The sequence below is a fragment of the Castanea sativa genome, chromosome 1 (genome assembly GCF_040712315.1).
Source record: "Castanea sativa cultivar Marrone di Chiusa Pesio chromosome 1, ASM4071231v1".
NCBI lineage: Eukaryota > Viridiplantae > Streptophyta > Magnoliopsida > Fagales > Fagaceae > Castanea > Castanea sativa.
This window is the reverse complement of record NC_134013.1, coordinates 34,428,044-34,441,584: the sequence shown is the minus strand read 5'-3', so window position 1 is coordinate 34,441,584 and position 13,541 is coordinate 34,428,044. Positions and strand designations below refer to the sequence as shown.

The window sequence follows — 13,541 nt, the reverse complement described above, 5'->3', positions numbered from 1 at the left end:
TATATCTTGTACTTAATTTTTTAATTGGTAGAAAATTTTCAAAACAATAAAAGATAAAATAACTAGAGTTTACTTTAGAGAAACTCTCCCTACGTACCAAAGATTCATAAAAATATTTATGTATAGTAAATTACATTACCCATTAAATATATTATATGATTAAAAATATACATCACTGGTTTTAGGAATTTCTAATTAGAAGAATTTTTATCCAAACTAATTTGGAGAGATAAATTAACTCTGTCCAAATAAAATACTTCGGCTTCAATATATAAAAGTAAAGAAAACAATTATGCAATTTTATTCTAGAAAGAATCCTAGGAATACTTTCTAGAATAAAATTGCGTTTTAATGTTACTCTTGTGTACCTAATAAAGGATAAGCTAATAAGGGTATTATTTCTACAAAATTTGGAGTTAGTAGGTCTCATAAAAAAAAAGTTAATATATTTTTTTTTCTTTTTGAAAAAGGAAAAGAGAAATTAGACTGCATTTGATAAAAACGACAGAGACTAATAATTCAAAGCATGTACGTTAGTGTATCAAAAAACAAAAAAAAAAAACAAAATGTAGGTTTCAAAAAAAAAAAATGTAGATGGCATTTAGTAAAAACGACAAAAAAAAAATTATAATTCAAAATCATGTGTAAGTTAGTTAAAAAACAAAATGTAGATGGCACTTTACAAAAAGGACAAAAAAAAAAAAATCTGGCTACAGAAAATAATAATTCAAAGCATGTAACTTTCACTGGAAATAGTCCAAATTCCACGTGACCCAATAGAAAACTGAAACGCACTTCTCAAAAAAAAAAAAAAAAACGCTAAAACGCAGACTCTGATACTTTCATCAGTATCCAAATGGATACTTAGAGTACGTTTGGTATACTGAATGAGAATTACGACAAGAATTGTAATCTTTATTACTAGTAATAAAATGTGTTGTAATGTAATAACTAAACCTATTCATTAATTTGGTTGTGAGTTATAACATTAGAATGGAACTTAACATTTATTTTAAGAAATTTCTTACTCATTTATATGTCCTTAAAAATTGTTATTTTTAAATTTAAGAGAGATATGTGTTATTTTTTATGATTTTTTATTTTTATAATTGTTAGATGTATATGAAAAGTTTGTTTATTTGAAAATATATTAAGTTTTGAAATTATTACATTTACTAAGGAATAATTAATAAAACCTTTTAAAGAGGAATAATTATCCCTCATTTTTAAGAATAGCTATTCTCATAAAGTCATTCTACCATTCCCCCATGGTTTTTTTGTGGTACGGCAACCACTCAAATCCAAGCCATAGATTCTAATGGTTTTAATCTTAACCATTTAAATAAGTTTAGTGAGTGACCGGATACCAGTATAACAAGTTAGCGTATAAAAACAAAAAAGAAAAAGAAAAAAGAAAAGATCTTCCATTCTCTCTAAGAGCATTCACAGCAGTGGAGCTAAATAGCTATATTGCTATTTTAGCTCCACTCAAACCACAAAATCTCATACACAGCAGTGGAGGCAAAGCTAAATTTTTTTAGCTTTGCGCTACAGTGCTCATGTATCAATACATGAGCACTGTAGCTGAAAGTTATAAAAAAAAAAAATACTATTTTATTCGGGTTTAATTAAAATAATTCAAAGCCTCTCTCTCTCTCTCTCTCTCTCTCTCTCTCTCTCAGTCACTCTCATCTCTGTGCTCTGTGCACTGAAGCTTTCATCTCTCTGAACCTCATCTCTCTCAACTCCGAAGCTTGACGTCACCGACCTACCGCCGATCAGCCTCAGACTCACGCCGCCATCCGCCTCAGACCCACGCCACTGATCCGCCATCCGCCTCAGACCCACGCCGCCGATCCGCCATCCGCCTCAGACCCACGAGTAGAGCGATGAGATCGAAGCCAAGAGAGATGATTGGCGCAAGTCTCGTCGGCCGGTACCGAATCGGACAGAGTATCGGGCATGGGTTTCGGTTTGGCTGTGTTGAATCCACTGTGTTGCCTTGCTCCGATTTCGATCGTGAAGGACCGAGCCACGCCGTTGGCAGCAAAATCGGGCGGTCCGTATCAGTTAAGGCTCGATTCGTCAGTGAAGACCATGAAACCGTGCCCCTCGGTGCAGGTATCGTCCACCGATACTGAATCGGACAGAGTATCGGGCATGGGTCTCGTCCACCGATACTAAAATCGTGCCCCTCGGTGCTGTGTTGATTTTTCTAAGTTTTTGTTTTGTTCTTCTTCACTGGTTTTGATGGGATTTGATGGCACGGTGGGTTGTGGTTGTACAGTAATCAAGTAGAATATTAAAAAAAAAAAAAAAAAGAAGAAGAGAGGAGAAAACGAGAGGGCTGGAGGCAGAAAGAAAGAGTGAGGGTGGGTTTGGAGAAAGGGGAAAGTAAAGAAAAAAAAAAGGAGTGGATGGAATGGAAGATAGTGTGTGGTGGACAAAATGCAAGAGAAAAAAAAGAAAAAAAAAAAAAGAAAGAAAAGAAACGGATGAAAGAAAAGCAAAGAATAAGACATGTCAATTTAAAAATATTTTTACAATATTTTCATAATAAATTTTTAAGTAATTAGCTAATATTGGTGAGTAAAAATATAATTTTAGTGGCGGGATCAAATTAGAATTAGTAACAATTTTCCATATAAGATTTTGTTATGATTCTCGTGAAAGTATTGTAAAAAATATTGTGGATATAACATTTTTTTTTGAAAAATATAATTCTTGAGAATAAATAGAAGAAGAAGAAAAAATAAAGATTGTTGCGGCGGCGGCGGCGGCGGCAGTGGTAGTGGCGGTGGTAGCAATTGCGGTGGCGGCGGCGGTAGTGGCAGCGGTTGCAGTTGCGGTTGCGGGTAGTTGTGATTGTTGTTTATTGTAGTAGATATATTATTTTATTGTAATGTATATATTATTTTATTGTAGTAGATATATTATTTTATTGTAATGTATATATTATTTTATTGTGTTGAAAGCTAAAATAGATCTACTGCTGCAGCATGTTTTGTAAAGTGAATAGGTAAAATAGATAAAGTAACTTTTTGTGGAGCTAAAAAGCTAAATTTTTAGCTCCACTGCTGTGGATGCTCTAACTCATGCTCGATGAGTAGAAGGCGATGGACATTCAATCGGCAAGGTGTTTGTAATCTCTTTCTTCTTTTATTTTCAACAATAAATATCACGTTTTCATCAAGAAATAAAAATAATAAATATCACATTTTTCATTTGAAATTTCAAACTTCCTTTTCTTCTTTCTTTTCATTTGTAGTTTTTTTTTTCTTGGATTTGAATGATTTTGGAACCCTAAACTCCCGAGTATATGGTTTCGGTGTTTGGATGTCATTGATTTTGGATCCTTAAGTTTAAATTACTGAAGCCATAATTTAAGAACGTCATTTCAAATCCTCTCCGTGGGATTTTACCCAGAATTTGGGGGCCATAAATTCTGTCTACAAATGATAAATTTTCTTGTTTTAAAGGCCTTGATCAGTATACGTATCAATTATTGTTCTCCTACTTGTCTGATATGTTACTTTGTATATGAAATACCTTATTGTTCTATCTAAAGAGACGGAATAGGGGTATCTGAAAACACCCTATTTCATGACTTAGTAGTATGTACAATTCAAATCCCCGATTATTAATGACAACCCTTGTGTCAAAATTTACAAAACTCAGGCTACCTTTTTTTCTTTTTTTTTTTTTTTTTTTTTTTTTTTTTTTTGAGAATCAGGCTACCTAATTTCAAATGAAGATGAATACACATAAAAGATTGTTCAGTAATTAGTAAACAGTGTGATGCAATCCTTGTTTAAAAAAGAAGACATCTTCACCTATAAACAGTGTGCGTTGTTCTTCCTACATGAATCACAAGGGATTCAATTTCAGATGTTATAGAGCATTTGAGATGGGATATGGAGGATTGGTAGAAGTTACTAGAAGACACTTCCCACATGAGAATGAACCTGTACATCAATAAAGTTTGGTTTGTTATATAGTCGGGTGTCTTACTTGAGGGGTTTGCTAACTCAGTCGTGTACTATTTTAGTTGGAATTCCCAGTGTGTCGAGGGGTCTTTTTGGCTTGTTATGTTAGTCAATTTGTATCTATACTTTGTGTTTAATTTTATTAAAGTCCAAAATTAGAGCTAATAATTCCAGTCTTCTCGCAGCTAATACATTAGATGGTTTGGAAAGCCGTTTGTTCTTTTTTAATCAACAAATTTAATTAACAAAGGAACCAAACATTACATACAAGAAACCAAAAGCTTTAATTTTTTTTTTTTTTTAAATACTAAGTATTTTAACACACACACAAAGGGAGAGAAGAGAAAGTTTTAAAGAAACTAACAGCGATGTATATCCAAAAAAGCATAACTCTTAAATACACAGCACAGTCTTTAAACCTCTATAACTCATATTCATTTTTCAATGTGAGATTAACCAACTATTTTTTCTTTTGAGAATACTAAGTATTTTAACACACATGCACAAAGAGAGACGGGAGAAGATTTTAAAGAAACTAACAGTGGTGTATATCAAAAAAGATCTAACTCTTAGATACACAACATAGGCTAATATGTCATAAAAAAACTGAAGGGGTAGACCCAAAAAAAAAAAAACCTGAATACTTATTTTTAAAAAACTAGGAATGTTGTCTGTTCTACACATGCAATTGCTAGGAGATTTCATATGCCAACAAGCATAGGCTATTTTTGTATTAGAATTTTTGTGACAAAAAAAAAGGGGACCACTGATTGTAATAAAAGTGAAGTCAGTTGTGATATTGGTACCATCAAATTTGACGATGGAACCGTCAAAATGTGAAAAAAAAAAAAAAGAGAACTGCCAAATGTGACAAAAGTTCAATCATATGTGATGTTGGTACCACTTAATGGAATAATGAAACTGTCAAATGTGAGAAAAAAAAAAAAGAATTACTGAATGTGACAAGTATAGTAATATGTGATGTTGATACCACTTAATGTGATCATAGAACTATCAAATGTGAATAAAAAATAATAAAACCACCAAATATGAAAAAATTTCGATCATATGTGATGTTGGTACTGCCCAATATGACCATGTAACTGTCAAATGTGAGAAAAAAAATTAGAGTATCACCGAATATGATAAAAGTACAGTCATATGTGATATTAATACTATGTAATGTGAAGATAGAACCATCAAATGTAAGTAAAAAATAAGTGAACTACTGAATGTGACAAAAATACGGTCAAATGTAATGTTGGTACAGCTTAATGTGATGTTAGAATCGTCAAATGTGACTAAAAAAAATAATGTAACCACTAAATGTGACAAAAGCAAGATTAATTTTAATATTGATACTGCCCAATGTAATAAGGAAATCACTAAAATGTGACAAAAGTTTAGTCACATAGTATGTTAGTACTGCTTAATGTAACAATGAAACTATCAAATGTGAGGGAAAAAAAAAAAAACAAACAAAAGAACCACCGAATGTGACAAGAGTACAGTCACATCTAATGTTGGAACTACACAATATCAGAATAAAATCATCAAATGTGGAAAAAAAAAAAAAAGAACCACCAAATGTGACAAAAATATAAAATTATATAATTATATTAATTAGAATAAAAATTAAAATGAAACTTTATTTATCTTATTGATACTAACCATTAATTTCTAATGTCTTTAATGAAAATGTTCAAAGTTAAAATTTAGAATCCTTGCTGTTATGACTATCAATTTTCCAAAAAATATATACTTCCTTTTTTTTAGAAATATTTAAAATTTTGAAGAATAAATAAAGATAAAGCCATAAGGTGTAAAACACATCATTAAAGTTTTGGAATGTTTAGATTTTACACCTTGAAATTTTAGAATTTTAATTTTGCCTCCAAATGATCACATCTGCTAGTTGGACCAATGATCACATCTGCTAGTTGGACCAATTAAATGGTAACACATGTTATTAAATATTCTATGTCATTATTTAAACTTAAAAAACTTAAAAATAAATAAAAATAAATCTTTAAAATCTATTAAATTAATTAAAAATTAAAAAATGTAACCTTTTCAACTTTTATTATCTCATGAACAAGACGGGAAGTTTTTCTTTTGCCCCCTTCCACCATCCGTTTCGGTGAATCAGTGTCATACTACTACACTCAACTAAGTTTATCGTAAAAGAATGTCTGGTGTCACAACTTTTGGCACAACTCACTAATGTGACAAGTTATGATTGGTGGAGGAATAATGGTGGGTCTATGTGAGGACACCCTGTGGTATTAGAACTAATCCTATTGTAAAAAGCAAATGGGAGGTGGGTCTTTTGGCCAAATGGGTTTTTGTTGAAAACTAAATGTAATCATGGTGTGGTGGTGGTGGTGGGAAAATTAGTAATTTTTGGGTGAGCTCTGTTTCTTGATGTTTATTTTCTGGGCTTGTTGATGGGTTGCTCAAATCTTTTTCTTTATTTTTTTTTTCTAGGTTTGTGTTTGTTTTCTGCAATGTTCAAACCCAGAAACGTAAAAAACTAAAAATCATTAAAACAGTACTCCCAAGGTTAATAATAATAATAATAATAATAATAATAATTATTATTATTATTATTGTAAGTGCACAATTTGTACCTAGACCCAATCGTATGATGGGTTTAGGCCCAAAAAGCTTTATACAATCAAATTTGTAGAGTCTGGGCTTGAAACCTAGGTTTTAGGAATGTTGGATAACAAGTATGGTGGGCTAGATCGCCATAACATACACAATAAGATGATAGTATAACAAAAACTCTCCTCGGACATAAGCGAGGATGACTTGTATTACTTTTCGTTCTCCAAACAATAGATTAAAATTGAAGGTGATGTGTACAGTGTTTTCTTTCTTTCTTTTCTTTTTTCTCCCTTGTCCTTAGAATGCCTCTCATTTCCCTTTATATCATCCTCCTTCCCTCCATCTTCCACGTATAGATCAAATCAATGATCCAGATACTTGTCCCATTCACCGCCTTCTGGAAGTCTTCAAACAGCAGCTGTAAGGCTGATCTATATTGTTCAGATGTCATTTTTCCATTAATGCGGCCAGAAGGGTAGGTGCAGAGTCTTTAATGCGGTGGTAGTAGTTTTTTCCATGGTATTTCTCATGCATTTCTCCTCTTTATAGCTGTGTGGAACTTATCTTTACCCAACAGACATTCTAGAATTCTTTTCCAAACACTATGACGCGTCATACGATCTTCACTTGACTTGGTCAAGGATATGCCCCTTCTCGGACAACCCCGTCAACCTTTCTACAAGAGCTTATTTGTGGACTTCAAGGCTCTGCTCGGACAAATTAATACCTCTAAATCAGGCCCAAGGCCCAAAAACGTATTTTGACCATTCTACCCCCACAATTATTATTATTATAACACCAAATAACAATTAAGAACTTTTCTAAACTAGAAATTGAAAATCACGATCATCCCCAACTCTGATTCTTTGATGGTGGTGGACCTTGTTTGTGGAGTAAGACTAGTGGTTATAAAAGAAAAAGAAAGAGAGTGGATTAATATTGGGTAAGGAGCCTTTCATTTTTGAGTTTATCTTTGCTATTGCTGTCACTAGTCATCATCAGATTCGGTGCTGCACTCTTGAGGACCTTTGATTCTTTGGGGAAATACACGTTCATGCTGTTCTTCTGAAATTATATTCAAAAGAAAGAAAAATAATTAATTTATTTAGATTTTAGGGTTTATTTTAAGTATTATAAAGTTTTTTAAGTTATTTTAATAAATAATCCACATGTCACAATTTAATTGGACCAGCTAATACATGTCACAAGTTGATGTGAGATTTAGCAGACACATTAACAATCTAAGCAACATAGAATGTTTTATGAGACAAAATCAAAATTTTAAAATTTTAAAATGTAAAATTTAAACATTTTTCAAACTTTAAGAATGTGTTTTACATTTTATTCTATAAATAATTTTAGAGAGGTGTTACAATGTATCTGGCACCCAATTTTACAATTCACCTTATTTTTCAAAAATAACTTTATACTACTGTACACATATAACCTATAATCACGCATGCCAGCTGCATTCCACCGAAAGGTCTCCGAAATATGTGCATTGTATTGTTATGTAGTGTATCTTCCATGATACAAACAGGTTGTTAATTGTTATGTAGTGTGTCTTCCATGATACAAACGGGTCTCATATGTCCTTTTATGCCTCCTCAAAAAAAAAAAAACTTTATTCTCATTGTACGAAGTCCATACCCTGTCAAATCCTTACACACATCGGAACTCTTGTCTGATAAAAAATGTGAATGCGTACACAATTATTTGCTATTTCGTAAATGGAGGGGTCCATTTTGTCACTCACTCTGGTTTATAATAGATTCGATTTTCCCCCGCACAACAAAATAAATAAATAATACCAATCTTTTCACACTCTTGTTAACAATAACAAAAATTTAGACCGGTTTAATAGGTGTGTTTAAATAATAATTTTTAATTTTTTTAAAATATATGTATTTAAAAAATATATAAAAATATATATAATATTATTTAAAAACTAAAAACATATATTTAAATATATACTAACATGCTCCAATCTTTTCAATTGAACATTTAGATATTGTGGGGGTGGGGGGTTAGGAGGGGTAAGCAATCAGTCTACTTTAATATTATTTTTGTCCTTCTCTCTTGTTGCTGTTTCTTTTGCACATCAGCAGTGTCAGGATAAGTATGTGATATTCATTTTTGTTTTTGTTTGGGGGTGGTTAAACCATCAATCTACTTTAATATTATTTTTGTCATTTTCTTTTGTGGGGGGGGGGGGGGGGGGGGGGGGGGCGTTAAACAATCAATCTACTTTAATATTATTTTTGTCATTTTCTCTTGTAGCTGCTTGTTTCTTTTGCACATCAGCATTGTCAGGATAAGTATGTGATATTCATTTTTATTTTTGTTTTGTTTTTATCTTCTTAAATAGTTGCTAACTCGTGCGACGCACGAAATAGTTAACAAATGTTAAATAATTTTAGACATCGATTACCTCTAGCTTATTTCTAGTATTTACTCCATCTGTAGTTTGTATAGAAGTCTCAACCATGTTGCCACAAACCATAAAGGAAAAAATAAATAACATTATTAATCATGTAAGACATTATTAATCATGTGAAATTTCAATTAAGTTCATAGAATCTATACATTGCTATATATTCTAAACCTTACCTTTATATATTTTTCTAGTCTTATCTACTAAAAACTAGACTTCAAATAACCCTAATTCCTTTTATAAACTTACAAACTATGAAAACAATTCAGAAATATGAAACAACAAATAACAAATCAACTATTTATACCTAAGTTTTCTATTTCCTACTTGGACAACAAAATACCCAATACTCAAAATAATACACTACGAAATACTCACAATATTGTAATATTTTGACTTGGACCATAGAATAAAAACAAAGTCCAAAAACTCTCTAGTCTCCTCCATCAACTTCTTGTCATGTTGCTACTCATTAAGCTATACTTTCCACATGCCCAAAACCTTGTTAAACTTCTCAACCTGTATTTATAATAAGTAATTGTCTCGCTTAGTAATTATCTATCAATTGCATATGAGGACCAAGTTTCTCAACTAACCCATGCTTGATAAACCAATAAAAATCTCAATTTGATAATAAAAATAATCAAAGCTGGCATTGAAAACCCTCTAAAATTTGAATCAGAGGCTGAGTATTACCTATGATGCTAAATACTTTGTACCACAAGTTTCACAAGAGCTAAACAAAGACTAAAACTAATGAAAAGCACAAAAAAAAGAAGAGGAAAGAAGGTAACAATATTTAATCAATTTGGTTGCATTGGTGTAACATTTCCATCAACCAATTGTATTAGTCAGTAATGATATTGTTATGTGTAGTAATTTGGGCAAGTGATATCTTCATTTTTTTTTTTACGCGTAATAATTATCAATGTTTGAGTTTGAGTTTAAGTTGAACTTGATAATAAAAAATAATCTAAGCTGACATTGAAGACCCTCTCAAATTTGAATCAAAGGCTGAGTATTACCTATGATGCTTAATGTTAGGACATATGTAGAACTTGTTAGAGACATATGTTATGTAAATTGGCAAATCCTTTGACAAAACGCACTTTACTTGTAATTGGGTAGATCTAGGATGAGTTTAGTACTTCAAGAAACAAGAGTTCAAGTCTAGTATTGAAGTCATGCAAATCTGTCTAAGAAACAAGTGAAAAAGTGTTGTTCATTAAATCTCAACAAATAGCTCGACAGATCACATCTATCGAGGTTTGATACTGGAGCTCAACAATAGCTCGATAGAAGCTATATTTGTCAAGAATTACGAAATTCAGATTTTCAAATCTAATTTCATGCATATTCAAGTGTATTTGTATAGGGTTTCTTTTTTACAATCCTAGACATATATAAGAATTATTTTAAGGGCCATCTAAGAGTAGCTGCAATTGTGATGCAAGTAGATTATTCATGCACCCAGTGAGTTTAAGTTGGACTATATCTGAAGACTATACTAAGACTATATCACACATGCAACTCTTGCCTTTATCTTTTGAAGTTTTTAGATAACCTAGACTATTAACATTGGTCTCTCTAAATTTCCTCCCTATTTTGAGATAATAACCTATTTTTCTTATTTTAACTAACAATGTTTAAAAATACCCGCTTAAGATTCCTTATTCTATATTATATTTTATTAAAATATTATTTATTTACTTATTTATTATTTTTCTTACTTTTTAAAACACCAACTTTTTTTTAGGCACCAGGACCCCAAAAAAAAAAAAAAAAAAAGGATTTGGGAAATGAACAATGTTTCCCAAAATATAAGGAACCACAATGTTATTTCAGAGAATATGTAACGAAGCTAAACCTTTTGAAACATTAAGAATTATTTTGACACATAGGGCAATATAGCACAATGTTTTTTTTTTTTTAATACAAATTAGAAATTCTACTCTAGCCTGATCTAAGTGTATATGTGTGTAAATCTTGGCTCTTGTCCACCACACCCCACATCCCACACCCCACACTCCACAACCCACACCCCATGCCCCACAAACACTAATACTCGTGGAGTGATCATCGAACAATGTTAAAACATTTAGGGGTTAATTATCATTTTTGACACATAGGAAAAATGTTAGAAACTAAAATGGTAATTTGCCCCTTTTTTTTTTCTTGAATGACATCAAACTATATATACATATGTTGATAAAAAGATAGAAGACATTAGTGATTAGACTATAGTTATTTTTTTCTTTTATTTTTTTTTTTGAACCATGGACTATAATAAGAATTCTCATATAATTTTCTTAACATTTGAGAATTCTAAATTTTATCCTTCGATTCCTGCCAATTAATAGAATACAACATAAATGACTCAAAACATTTTTTTGGAAGTATCACAGACATTATTCAAAGCATCTTGACTGTAAAATTACTTCAACAAATGAACATTTCTTGAAAGACCAAATCCAAGTCACTTTCCATTTTACAAGTCCTTAGAGATTGAATACAAAAATTAAATCTTACATTTTAAAAAAATCAATTTAAACTTATATATCTATACTATCTATAAGAGAGTTTTCCCTTTTGGACTGGACTTTTATATGGTTCAGAAATACCCCTAAATTTTAGTTTTAACAAAGAAAAAACTTGAAGACAATCCGGTAAAAATATATTTCTAACTCCATTTAAAATGCTTATAAAATCCCTCAAAACAAACTTATCCAATTTTTTTTTTAAAAAAAAAGAAAACAAAAATAAGGACACTAGACCAAAAAAAAAAAGCCTCATCACATGCGCAAAACGCATGTGATGAGGCCAGTTTATTTATAATAACATTGCAAAAAAACTTAGAAACTATGTTGCATTGTTCATTATATATATCATATCATTCCGGTTGTAATCTATTTTGTGAAATCTTTATAGACATCTTTGTATTATGTGTTAAAAAGTTTATTGTCATAAATATATTACATATTGATGCTCTGTTTGGTTGGGAGGATAAAAAATATGTATTTTATTCATCATGTATTTTTGGTAATGACTAGAGAAGTGAAATGATAAAGTATAAATTACATTTTCACTATCCATCTAATTGTCTTTCCTCTCCCTTTTCACTCCAACCAAATAATAGAAAATCACATTTTCCTTCCCTCATTTATGGTGTACAACCCCTATTTATTTTAAATCATTCGTTTCAAAATTGGTTCAAAATCAATTAAACTAATATTATAGTGGAGTAATTCTAAGATGGACACCATTTATCATTTTTTGTTTTTGGAAAATTATCTTACATAACAACTTAGGATTGACTGTCATTCTCACATAATTTACTACAGTATATTTTATTGACCGTCTCTGTCATATCCAAATTGGGGAAAATAGTGACCGCACAACTACTATGGTCCTGCACGTTTCTTATTTGAGTGGAGGCCAATGCAATGATAGGGGGTTGTCATCGTCACCATAATTAAGATGGGGTACATATTTGTTTTTTTTGCTGAATAATTTGTGGTACATATTTAGCATCAAAGTTGCTGTGAATAAAAAAAAAGTTGTTGTGAATCATTGTATCATGCATAAGGAGTAAGGATATGTAGGACCAGAAGTTCAGAACATAGTCTGCAAGGAGCCACGTCTCACTCCATTTCTAAACATAAATGGAGAAATTGATTGGTTTCAAAGATAAGTCGGAAAACGAAAACTATCTCAAACACAGAAAAACAAAATATTTTTTCTTATTTATCATTGGTGTCATAAAGAAAAAAAAAAAAAATCTAAAAAACTCATTGTATTTTATTTTGCTCGTGTTTGCCAAAATGCACTTTCATATATTGAAATTAGATAAGAACTTTTTACGGGACAAGAATCTTACCCAGGCCTTGACATATGCGGAATCAGTTTTAGCCTTCTAGGAACCGTGTTCAATTTACTCAAAGGAGTATTTGGCTCTTTGAAGTCTGAACGGTACTCGAGACAAACTGAGGGATTTTGGAAGTCACATGTCTTCTAATATTACACCATTTTCCACATCTTGGTGTAGTGGCCTATTATAAGTAATACACAAGTGCTTCCATAAGGAACTCATACACTTTTTTTTTTTTTATTACTTATAATCGGCAACGTTAAAATTGTAACAAAAATTGTGTCCTAAAATTTTTCAAAATGGAACTAGAGGATTGATGATATATGTTTTTTTGGGAGAAGAAGGGAGTCTGGAGGATTGATGGAGTTTGAATGGTGGAACTTCTATGATCTTTTAAAGCATACAATATTGTTGTAGTACAAAAGATGAAGTACAATATATGTACTACACTTATGATTTATGTGACTCACCGATGTATAAATCTTGTCACCGTTAGTACTAATTCGGATTTAATGGACATTTTGCTCAAAATACACTATTTATAAAATATTTGTAGGAATTGTTTATACCAATTTTGGGACCGATTTGGCGATTTCCTAGTGAGAACACATGATTCAGGAGAAGTAGAGTCACTAAGTAATAA

At 31.3% G+C, this 13,541-nt stretch overlaps 1 long non-coding RNA gene across 1 annotated transcript; it reads right to left on the bottom strand.

The window, feature by feature from the left end:
• Positions 1-9,122: 9,122 nt before the first annotated feature.
• Positions 9,123-13,262, bottom strand: LOC142642271 (uncharacterized). The gene is made up of 2 exons (XR_012845626.1): positions 12,908-13,262; positions 9,123-9,549 (listed from the first exon to the last, which is right to left on the bottom strand). It is a non-coding gene; the product is annotated as an uncharacterized LOC142642271 (long non-coding RNA).
• Between the last annotated feature and the right edge of the window lie 279 nt (positions 13,263-13,541).